Source organism: Toxorhynchites rutilus, chromosome 1 (genome assembly GCF_029784135.1).
Source record: "Toxorhynchites rutilus septentrionalis strain SRP chromosome 1, ASM2978413v1, whole genome shotgun sequence".
Lineage (NCBI taxonomy): Eukaryota > Metazoa > Arthropoda > Insecta > Diptera > Culicidae > Toxorhynchites > Toxorhynchites rutilus.
Genome location: NC_073744.1, coordinates 123,674,852 through 123,687,148, shown reverse-complemented (window position 1 = coordinate 123,687,148; position 12,297 = coordinate 123,674,852). Strand labels below are relative to the sequence as shown.

The 12,297-nt window shown below is 44.9% G+C and overlaps 1 protein-coding gene and 1 pseudogene across 8 annotated transcripts in view; both read left to right on the top strand.

The window, feature by feature from the left end:
- LOC129761847 (sex determination protein fruitless) overlaps window positions 1-12,297 on the top strand; it is a 717,406-nt gene that overhangs the window by 96,799 nt on the left and 608,310 nt on the right. The window lies entirely within an intron of this gene.
- On the top strand, window positions 346-2,980 carry LOC129761400 (ELMO domain-containing protein 1-like; annotated as a pseudogene).

Below are 12,297 nucleotides of genomic sequence, written 5' to 3'. Positions count from 1 at the left end.
TTCCAAACACCTGGAATTTCCTGACCTGTCGCACCGGCAGTTGGGAAAAATGTTGAACATTCCCCATTCAACCGTCTCCAGAGTGTTTAAGCGGTTCCAGGAGCGGTTGACGTTGGACCACGGCAAAGGAGCTGGAAGAAAACCGGGACCGGAGAACAAAAAGACGGAGGGAAATGTGAAGCGGAAGATTAAAGCAAATCCCAGCGTCTCAAGCCGTGATTTGGCTAAAAAGATCGGCATGTCGCAGAGCTACGTAGTCCCGAATAGTCTTTAACTTGACTTGTACGCGTCATGCGCATTGCGTGGTCAATAATTTGCCTCACATAGAAACTACGTGTTTCTTAGAAGCATGTAAAACGATAATCAACGGGAGCCCATAATGTCAAATCGTCATGACAATGTTACTACGTACACATAGCTAGCTGGATTGAAATCACTGTTGCAGCGAACTTTTCCTAGAAAAATGTTACCAACCGATCCCCGAATGATACTCAAAGTGATTAACTTTTTCTATTTCCTAACAAGACCATTACTCAAATGATTTTTACACCGTTTTACCAATTTATGTGAATTACAAAGGATATGCTACGGGTGCCCCCCAGGAGCGCTGCGAACTAGAAAAGTTCAACTCTCGCTGGAGCTTTCTGGAAGACCAAGAATCAAACAAATGGTGATGATTTTGGACCAACTAGTGAGTCATGACGTGGAGGAATCGTTTCTGCGAGAGGAAGTTCACACGCGTGCCGTGGGAACCGTGCTACAGGTGAAGAAGATTAAGCCAAAGGTACACATAGAATTCCCGCGAACGTTTGGCACGTGCGCCGAAAAGATATGAGGCTTCAAGAGGCTATTTTATCTGGTTGAGCAATTAAGGAGTGTCCAGTATGACTGTGAAAATGCGGATCACGAACGGAAACTATTAAGCTTGTGGACTCTGCTGATGGGACCAGATAAGTTGGAAGCTCGCGTCTCCAATCTATGGCAGGATATTAGGTTTCAGGGAGACGACCCAAAGACAAATTTCCGTGGCATGGGCCTGCTTGGGCTAGACAATTTGGTATTCCTCGCGACAGAATACAAATACCAACATACATACAAGGTACAGAACTTCCCAAACCGCGATGAGCGGCAACAATCGACGGCTAAAACTCGGGCACGGAAGCTCTACGAGAAGAGGCTGACAAAAAATGGCTGCTGTGTGATGGACGACGAAACGTATATAAAAGCCGATTTTGAGCAAATTCCGGGGTTGGAGTTTTTCACCGGCAAGAGCAAGTTCGATGTGGACGACAAATTTAAGAAGAAGAAAATGTCAAGGTTCGCCTCCAAATATCTCGTTTGGCAGGCCATCTGCTCTTGCGGACTGAAGAGTGAGCCTTTCGTGGCAAAGGGCACAGTAAATGGCGAGATCTACAAATCTGAGTGCCTCGAGAAACGCCTTTTGCCGTTCTTGCAGCAGCACGACGAAGCTCCCCTCTTTTGGCCAGATTTGATTATTCTAAAAGTGTCCTGGAGTGGTATGAGGCCAATTCTGTCCATTTTGTTCCAAAGGACATGAACCCGCCAAACTGTCCGGAGCTGCGCCCGGTGGAGCAGTACTGGGCAATAATGAAGCGGGAACTTCGGAAGAGCAAGAAGACAGTCAAAGACGAGAAGGACATGTTAGGAAAATGGAAAAAACTGAGAAACTGGTACCGGATGACACTGTAAAGACTTTGATGGAGGGAGAAAATGCGTTCAATTTTACACTCAAGGCTCCATCGATAAACTTTTCTTTTGATTTTTGAAGTAAATATATGTATAAAACTACCCTAAAATTTTGGTTTGATTCTAAACATTATAAGAAAATTGGCATGACATTTTCGGTGTCGCAATAATTTCGTGTTCGCCCTCTATGTATCAGTTTCCATTTTTGCAAAAACTCTGACATTGTTTAATCGCTGCCAAACAGAAATTCAACAAGCGTGTAACAATTGCAATATTCATGGTGAGTGATGTTATCTTCATGTTGAGTCCATGATTATTACGCTCTCGCATTTTGAGTCATAAAAAAGAAGTTGAAGATTTGCTATGATCCAAATTGAATATATTCTTGTAATTCCACTAAAAATAGGATGAGAAGATGAGTTGTCCAGCGAATTTATGGCAAGTGTCATAAAACATAATTCCATCTTCCACCGAGAAAATAACTAATACGAAACGAATGGTTTACATCGGCGGCGTCACCACGTGATCGACCGTCTGTTAAAAACGCATCACGACTTTCTGTCGCCACGTGCATCAAAATTACGTTATTATCATTTATTTTCTCATTTTTCGTTCCCTTTTCGCGAATTGTATGTCCACTTGTCTCAGTTGCCAAGATGAACGTTGAAAGTTTTTCATGCCCCACTCGGCCCTAGTTTTGTGTTATTCTTTTTTTTCGTTCGTCTGATGCTGGTCCGGACGGACCGTCTGTGTATCGTTTTTGCTGCTGCACCCATTTTTTGATTTACGGACAGAACTGGATTCCTTCTCACATGACGACTATTTATAACATTACATGATAAATAAAGAGCAATCAAATGAAGCGCCCGCTTTACTTCCGGCTAAAGGGCAGAATCAAAGAGGAAGCTGTTTTCTTCTCGTGCCTTCCCAGTTGTTTGTGTGCTATCTCGTGCCATTTTCTTTGAATCGGTGTGTACACATTTTTTTTTTGGGCTTAACAAGACTTTCAAGCGCAGCTGACAAGAACCGACCCGGGCATTGCCGGCACAATTTGGCGTTGCTGGAGAAAAGCCTTTTGACATCGAGGTCACCAGCTATTTTTTGCTGGTTGTAACTCTCCTCAAAAACAGCTTTGTAGATGACGTAAGTACAACTGTTGCACCAGAGTCGCAATAACTTTGAACGTTTTCAAATCATTTTACGACTGAATCATCATAAATATGTCAAAATTTACCCCATGGATTTCCCCTGTGAATTCCTCTTTCAGCTTTGACTGTTCAACGATGCATCGTGCACTGTAAGAATACAAAAATAGCGACAACGAAAAGAAGTTTCTCGAGAACCCATAATTGAATTACTTTTCTTCTCCTCCCATACATCATAACGTCCTTGTGCTGTTGTTGTTGTTGTTGTGTTCGTTCGGTTCGCCGATACTGTTGCGGGAGCACGTGTTGTTTCCTTGACTGTCCTCCCGGAAGCTGTACACGCTGGCTTACACCAACAACAGGTCGGACGATTCGAAGAAAGCTGAGAAGAAAATAGGCGAGTGAGAATATCTTAATTCAATGTACGTTAACCGCCCAGATAATGGAGCTCTATGCAGCCATCGGTTGATTCTCTCGTGTAACCGCCTCTCTCCCCACACACAAGAGGATGCAGCAGTCAGCGGTAGTCTTCTTAACCACTATTGTTGCTTCTGGTGGTTGGATGGAAACAACTCACTCTGCTGACTTCCGACTATTTTCACGCTTTCAGCAGTTGCCAGAACGTCTTAATTCAGTTTGTGTACACAATCTAATATTTATTCATTTGCCAACAGATACAATAGTTATCCCAATGACATGAAAATTACGACACTACACATATTAATTAAAAACTCTACGGAAACAACTCTTATTTCTACAACGTGAAACATTAAAGTCAAACACATCGTAGTATCTGTTGAAGACACGGCACATCCTTCGCATGGGCTCGTTAAATCCATAATTTATTCGCGAGGGATGGACGCATAAGAAAACATGAGAGCGTAAATTACGGCGGCGGATGTTTATGTTAAGACAGCTTAACAGCGAAGTACAGTCGATGTTACCTTGAAGCAGGTCACCAATGAAGCATGCCATCGTGATGTTACGTCTCGCCTCAAGTGATTCCAAGTGTATTAACATGCAACGACTTTTGTAGCTTGGCAAGTTGTGGACGTCATTCCAAGGAAGATGCCTCAGAGCGAAACGGATAAACTTTCGTTGGATTGCTTCGATGCGGTTCACCTCGTTTTGGTAGTATGGGCACCACACTACAGCCGAATATTCCAGTATTGGTCGAACCAAAGAACAGTACAAAGCCTTAAGGCAATATATATCCTTGAATTCTTTGGCGAAGCGGAACATGAACCCGAGTTGATATGAAGCTTTCGACACCACGTAGGCGACGTGGTCCTTGAATTTAAGCTTGGAATCAAGTAGTAATCCAAGATCCTTGACCGTTGATTCCCGTTTCAAGCTTATTCCCGATAGAACATAGTTGTGTTGAATCAATGCACGTTGTCTACCGAATGAAATTATAGAGCATTTCGATGCATTGAGTGACATGCGGTCTAGTTGGCACCACTCGGCGAAAGCTTCTAATTGCAGCTGTAGAAAAACAGCATCGCTTGGTTTCCGTATCACGAGATACAACTTGAGGTCGTCGGCGTACGACGATTTGCGGCATTTCAGAATATAGTTGACGTCATTCATATACAGCAGAAACAGGAATGGCCCTAGATGGCTGCCTTGAGGAACGCCAGATGTCACGGGGAAGGAAGGAGCAACATAGTCCGCAATTTTGACAGACATGCCAGTCAAATAAGAAGAAAGCCAAGCAAGCAGGTCGTTCTGAACTGAGCGTTCGTTGAGCGCTTGGACATGAAACCATGCTGGTCCATCGAAATGCAGTGAGCGAAGTTTTGAGCCAATTCTTCGAGAATAATTAGCTCGAGAAGTTTCGACGTAGCACTTAAAGCGGCTATTCCACGATAGTTCGATACAGTCCTTTTGCAACCCTTTTTGTGAATCGGAAAAACGTAAGATTCCTTCCAGCAGGATGGGAAGTCACCCGACCTCAGGGAGAGATTGAAAGTATTGGCTAGAGGTTTTGCTAGAGCAATCAAGCAGCGTTTCAGGACCAAGGACGGAATACCATCAGGACCGAAACCCCTCGAACTTTTCAGTTGACTCCCGGCTGAGATAACCATTTCTCTCGTAATAGCAAACGGTCCACTTGAGAAGAATAAGAAAGGAACGTTGCGAGATGCAGCTGCTACGTCCTGGCTGTTTGTTCGTTCGTTACTGAAAACGCTGCTGAACTGTTTACGAAATAATTCTGCAATATATGGAATGGTTGCAGCGTTCACTACACCGTTAGTCATGGTTGAGGGGAGCCCTGTTTCCTTCCTTTGACTATTCACGTGTTGCCAGAACCTCTTAGGGTTGGATTTCAGACGACGTTGGAGCTGTCTTAGGTGCGCTTGATGTAGTTGATCGTTCAATCTTCTGTAGTCCGAATTAGCCTTGGAATAACGCGTTTTCGTGGATTCGGTATGAAGTTTGGCATGTTCCCGAAGAGCTGCCCTTTTCCGTTTCTTCAAACGCTTAAGCTCCGAGTTCGACCATGCAGGTTTAAGAGGTACACGGTTAGTTCGCTTAGGTACAAATTGATCAATGGCATAGATTATGATGCACGATACCGTTGATGCCGCGTCGTTGACGTCGCGATTGGCCAATTCTTCATCCCAATTAACGTTTGAGAGGAAATTGTTCATCTCGTCGAAGTTGGCTTTGTCGAAGTTGTAGTATATGCTCTCTGTCGTGTCTTTGCAATCACATTGTACGCAAATATCAATGCTGACCAGCAATGGGGGATGATGTATGCAACTTTTCACTAGCGGAGCAGGAGCTGGTATTACGGAGCAACTGGACCACATTTCCTCACTCACAAAGCAGAGGTCAAGCATACGGTTGTTACGATTCATAACTCCGCTCTTTTGTCCGAGTCTTGAAGTGCGATAAGCATCCAACAGATTACGGGATGCGAGTCCAGTCGTTGAGTCAGATGTAGGGAAATAAAAATCATGGGTGTTCTGCTCCCATCTCACATCACGTAAGTTGAAATCTCCAAGGATTGTCAAACTGTCCCTCGCGCCCATAAGAGAGATAATCCAGTCGAGCGACGACAAGTGCTTTTCGATAAAAATATTGTCGTTTACACGATCCGGAGGAATATACACCACACAGATGAAGAGCGTTGAGTCGCCCGCTTCGATCGACACCCACAATTGCTCAACCGTCAGGCTTTCGGGAGGGGATAGTAACAGCGACTTATAGCGAGAACGAATAGCCAACAACACTCCGCCACCAGACCTTTTGTTGCTGTTGGAGGGTGATCGATCTTGTCGGAAAACGACGTAATTACTATTGAAGAGCTGGCTTGAAATAGTGTTGTCATTGAGCCATGTTTCAGTAAACGCGTAGATGTCGTAGCAGCCGTCGCTGCAAGCAGTCGCGTACTTCGCTAACGAGGTGTTAATTCCGCCAAGGTTTTGGTAATACAGGAGGACAGTATAACCGTTGGCATCAGCGACGTTGGGAATAGAGATTCCGCCAATGACCTGTGGTATTCCGCTGCAAATCGACGAAGCATCAAGAGAAGGAGCGTCGTGAATAGTAAGATACTTGGCTGTCAACACAGGCTGGAAAACCCTTTCACCAGCCTCGACCGCAGGGCCAGGACGACTTCGACTGCAGGAACCAGCAAATCGCTCGACTGGGTCGGGTGGATCCAGGGCTTCCGAAGCACAGTACACAATCTGTCGAAGAAGTCGCGGAACTTAGTTTCTCAAATCATCCGTGTTGATTGGTTTTGAATGGTTTCGTTTACCTTAAGCTGGCTGTATTGTAATGAGGTTTTGTGTGCGATCTCCAAAGGGACGGAAACAAAAATTAGGGAAATTAACTAAATTAACTTCGAATGGATTTTTTTTCGAAAGGACAATCACTGAATGAACCAATTGTTTGGATTCAGAGATGAGCGTTCAGTGAAATGAACAACTCTTTCTAAAACCAGGTTGAATTTTTTTATCAGCATGTAGAAATGAATTATCTGAAGCGTTACATAGCCGTTTTTTGATATCTAATTTTTTAGAGTTTTTAACAGTGTTTTTTCATGGAAAACAACTCATTTTTAGCAAAAATGGCCGCCATTTTGTCAATTTTTTTAATTTTAAAAAAATCGTATGTAACGATTTAGGTACCAGCCAAAATTGGCTAGCCGGCTGGATACCGGATATTAGAAAATATATTAACACAAGATAACCCATAACGAAATGACTCATCAACATTATTCATACATAATTAAAAGTAATGTTTGAATACTGAAATGCCAGATTTTTTTTCCAAAATTGAATAAACACTATTTCTAGCGAATCTTGTCAATTGAATATACCCATTAGAATTGCCACCAAATGTAAGAATCGTGATTGAGATCGATTCGAAATGTTTTCACATAACAGTCGATTTCGTTTGCAATGAAATATTTTCTCTGAACGCGATACTGACTATTATTTTTGTTTGTGATTTCGTTGAAACAGTGTAAAAAGATGTCATAAGCTGCTCGTGTAAGGTTTAGTCTCTTTTGCTTAGTTTCAAGAACTTCTGAGTAGTCTGTTATGATCCTCGGGTCCAGAAAAGTTGTATTAAGTAATTTGGATTTTTTTTTCCAAGTAGTTGAAATGGCTTCCTAATATGATGCTAAATATGCTTTCATGCGAGGTTAGTTCGGTATTCTATGTGCAGCCTCGTCTTAGTCCAAATGCTTTGTTAAGCGGCAAAATGTGAAATTACCTCCTATATACAGGAGAGGCTGGAACTTATTGCCCAAGACGCAATTTCGTTCGAGGAGTTTTGACCCGAATTACTCGATACAAGCACTTGGATTTTGCGTTTAGGTTGGACCACTCTGTCACGAGACCTTTTCGGCGGTTGCTCACTAGAAACGTGGACGAGATAGTATGTATATAGCTCAACTGCTTTATTATAGCTGAACTTCGTTCTTAGTATAATCTTCCTTTATACTCCTGTGTTCCATGATAGTATTTGTAAATAATATTATTTCCTGCCAACTGTCAAATATTCTCAGTGGGTATTATATACTATTATATACGTGATTTTTATAGCAAAGTAATTCAAATGTTCCAGGTAAATAGTAACATTAATTCATATAACAGATTTCAAGCTTCAACTGCAGACATCCCGGGACATTATCCTCGTAGTGTTGGTCATCAGGATCTGTGGTGCTCAACGGCAGGACTTGTATCTCCGTAAACGCGCGTTTGTACACGCCGCGTGCTGTACGGACTAGAATCACTCGTACCAAACCGTCGGTACCCTTGTATGTGTGCTCCACGCGTCCGAGGCTCCACATGAATGGTGGAAGACCGTCCTGCTTCAGGAGTACCATGGCTCCCTCCTTGATGTTCGGCGATGGTGATTTCCACTTTCCTTGTTGATGAAGTTGCCTAATGTAATCCCTGGACCAACGGTTCCACAAATGTTGTACCGAACGGCGCATTTCCTGTAGTCGAGATAGTCTGTTATAGTGGTGTCCGTGAGATCTGGTTCTGGAATTGAGAACATTGGTTCCCCAATCAGGAAGTGCCCAGGAGTTAAAACTTCCAGATCACCTGGGTGGTCGATGAGTGGGGTGAGAGGCCGGGAGTTGACGATACCTTCGATGTGAGTTGTCGCTGTAGAGAGTTCGCCAAAGGTGTATGAACTCACACCGAAGATGCGGCGAAAACGGTGTTCAAACGACTTCACCCCGGCCTCCCACAAACCACCAAAGTGCGGAGAACGTCCCGGAATGAAGCGGAATGATATAGTAAACTCGATACAGTAGCTCTCCCAATCACTCGACTTGAATTGGGCGAGATACCGACGACGCAACGCATCCAACTCGCGGTCAGCCCCGACGAAGGTTGTCGCGTTATCGCAATGTAGCTCTATGAACCGCACGCGACGAGCTACAAACCGTTTAATGGCGTTAATACACGCGGCGGTCTAAGGTCAGGGACGATTTCAAAGTGGACCGCTTTAACCGCCAGGCAAACACCGGGACGTAAATTTAAACGTTCGCCCCCTCCCATACAACGGGCGAATATTGAATGGCCCGCAGTAGTCTAGACCAGCTTTCGAGAAAGCTCTTGATGGGACCACCCTGACAGTGGGAAGGGGTGCCATTTGTTGATGAGAATCTGTGGGTCGACAACGAAAACAGGTCACACAATTGTGAACCAAATTGCGAACCAAATCGCAGCCACGTAATAGCCAAAATCGCTGCCGAATTGTCGCAAGGAGTAAATTCGGACCAGAGTGTGCAGATCTCAGGTGAATCGACCGTACGATCAACGTGGTCAATGAGTGGTTTGATGGTAACACTATCGGATGCTTTGAATCGAAGGCACCATTCGTGTTCTTCGGTCGACCATCGATGCGGAATAGGTCCTGTCCATCGAGAAATAAGTTCAAGTTTTTTAAGGGGGACTTACAGTTGAATTAAAATTTTTTGTGACGGAGGCTCTTAATTACTTTAGGAAAGTTTGTTACCTGGGCCAATCGCACCAGTGTGTTTAGTGCACCATTCACTTCTGTAGTTGTCAGGATTCCGTAATATCGGCTTCGGCTTTCGCACTCCGACAATTGTTGCTAAAACGGATGTAGGTTGCCACAACTTTCAGCAGCCTTCCCAGCTCGGAATATCGTTCGAAGATTGAGTCGTCTACTGTAGTTGTTGCTAAAACGACGGTGCTACGTTTCTCTTGCACGGCGATGTCGATTGTCGCAGAACTAGATGGGCGTTCCGGCCAAGCTTCTGCGGATTTTGTAAGGAACTGCGGCCCCTGCCATCATAAGGATTTGTGTGTTGGATTTGGCTAGGTTGAATTCCTCGAGATATACGGTCTGCTGGATTGCTTTCGGATAGAACATATCTCCATAGGGATCCAGACGTAAGGCGATGTATCTCTGCTACTTGGTTTGAGACAAAACCCTTCCATTCGCTTGGCGGGAAGTGAATTCAATGTGGTACGACCATGCTTTCAGATCAAAAGATAGCGGTGGCCGAGAAATCCGTGTTTGTTTGCAAATTATGCACAAGTTGACTGCCAAGAAGAGCAGCACACAGTTCCAATCGGGGTATGGAAAGCCCGCGAAAAGGTGCTACACGACTCTTTGCTATCAGCAGTTTACTCTCGAGGATTCCGTCTGCATTCGGACCAACGACAAAAACGCAGCATCCATAGCCCTTTGATGACGCATCGCAAAAGCAATGAAGCTAGTCATTAACGACGACAATTTGAAAATGCAGATCGTAGTACGGTTATCTCTTTCAACTGGACCAGTTCGCTTCGATATCGTTTCCACCAGCAACTTTCTGTTCAGGCAGCTCTTCGTCCCAAGTCACACCCAAGCTCGCCCAAAGTCCCTGAACGAATATTCTGGCGCTGATTATCACAGGTCCCAAAAGCCCCAGCGGATCGAAGAGCTGGGACATTTCTGAGACCACTATGCGCTTGGTGACGACGTCTATATTCTTAAGCATGGGAACCTGCAAACCGAATTGATCAGTGGTTGGGTTCCACAATAGCCCGAGTGCCTTTGTTACCGTATTTCGACCAATCTCTGTCTGAGTAGATGTCCCCCACAGTTCGCAAGGAATATGTTGCAGCACTTTTGCATCGTTTGCGCTCCATTTCCTTAGCGTGAAACCTCCTCGTGCTAGAAGTTGCCGCAGCTGCCGACAAGCTTCGGCAACCTCCTCCAGATTGTCACCTCCGGCAAGCACGTCATCGACGTAGAATCGCTTTGTGACGATCGGTGCAGCAAGCAGATAATTGTTACCGTCGTCCTCCGCAAGTTTGTTTAGTACACGGGCTTCTTGGTAAGGGGAGCTGACAAGCTCGTACGTTACGGGTTTTAGTTGATAGATTCTCAAAGGCAGCGAGGGGTCCGAACGCCAAAGGACCTTCAAGTATTTCCTGTCGTCAGAATATGTCCAAACTTGCCGGAACTTTTTTCGAGGTCGGCATTGCACACGAATTTCGGCATCCGGAAGTTTACCACTACGACAAGTAATGCTGGCTGCACCGTGGGTCCGACGAAGAGCACTTCAGAGCCATCGAAGTCGACTCTGGTTTGGGTCGTGGTACTGTCTGGCCGGCGTATAGCGTGGTGTGGCAGAAAAAAACTGCGGGCCCGCGACGCGAGAACATTCTTCCATATGCCCCAGCCGTATGTAGTCCTCCATGAACTGAGTATACTCCTTTCGCAGCTCCAGGTCTTTTGCGAAGCGTCTTTCCATCATCAAAAATCGGTTTAGGGCCGCCTTATAGGAATCTCCTAACAGTGGAAGTAGCGGTTCCTTCAATGGTAGGCGCACAACATAACGACCACCTTCATCTCGCGAGGTGTTGCGATTGAGTTGGTCCTCGACGTATTGTTCGTCCTGGGTCAGCGCCTTCCCAACATCAAAATCTTCCACATTCTCTCCAGCTGGGAGTTGAGTTGTTGATCGATAGTGGCGTGATATGCCACAGTCCCGAACGCTTGGATAGCAGTTTTCCCAGAGACGACGTACCCTAAGACCGTTTTCTGCAAGATAGGATGGTTGTTAGCTAGAGTAATTTGTTGTGATTCGAGGAGTTCATAAAATAATCCAGCGCCGATGATGAGATCGACTCCTTGGCTCGGGTCGAACAGTGGTAGATTCCATGGAATGTTCCACCGAGATATGTCTACACTCCGACTAGGGAGGCTCACAGTTGAGTAATGCCAAACAATCAAGCTTGCGCTCGATATCTTCGAAACGAGAAGCAAAAGATAAATTGACCGAGAAGTGAACATTCACCATTGACCTATGCCACTCACTGGTAAGTTGATACGTGTGCGTTTTAGACTCCGAGACAAAACTCGACTGCGAACCGCTGTCTAACAATGCCCTTGCGAAATGATAGAACTCATGTACATCGCGAACTCTTATGAGAGCTGTTGACAAAAACATGGTATTGGTATGGGCAATGTTTGACTGCGTCAACGAAGTGGCTGGTTATTGAAGGCAATATGGAAGTTGTTCAGAATCGAGACGACCGTACGGAACTACCGACGACGGAGAGGGGGGTATTTCGGGCGAAGCAACTGACGACGATGCCTGTTCTGTTGCCAGTCTGTTGTTCGGCGTCAATTTGGCAAATGAATCACACTGAGTCAACTGATTCTTGGACATTTTGAAACATTTTCGGTCAGCTTGGTCATTTTGACACATTTTCGGACTCCACGTGGGAAGAGGAAGGTTTGAGTTTGACTGATTTTACTGGAACATTTGCAGGGGCACTGCAAGATGCAGTACATTTTTGTAACGTACGAGATCTTTTGTGAATGAAGTCCAGCAGATCAACATATGGCGAAACTTCATCCTCCCGACATTGCGTCTCCCACTCCAGCAAGGATTTCTCGTCCAGTAAACTACTCAAACGTTCTACTAGAAATGAATTCCAATGAGCAT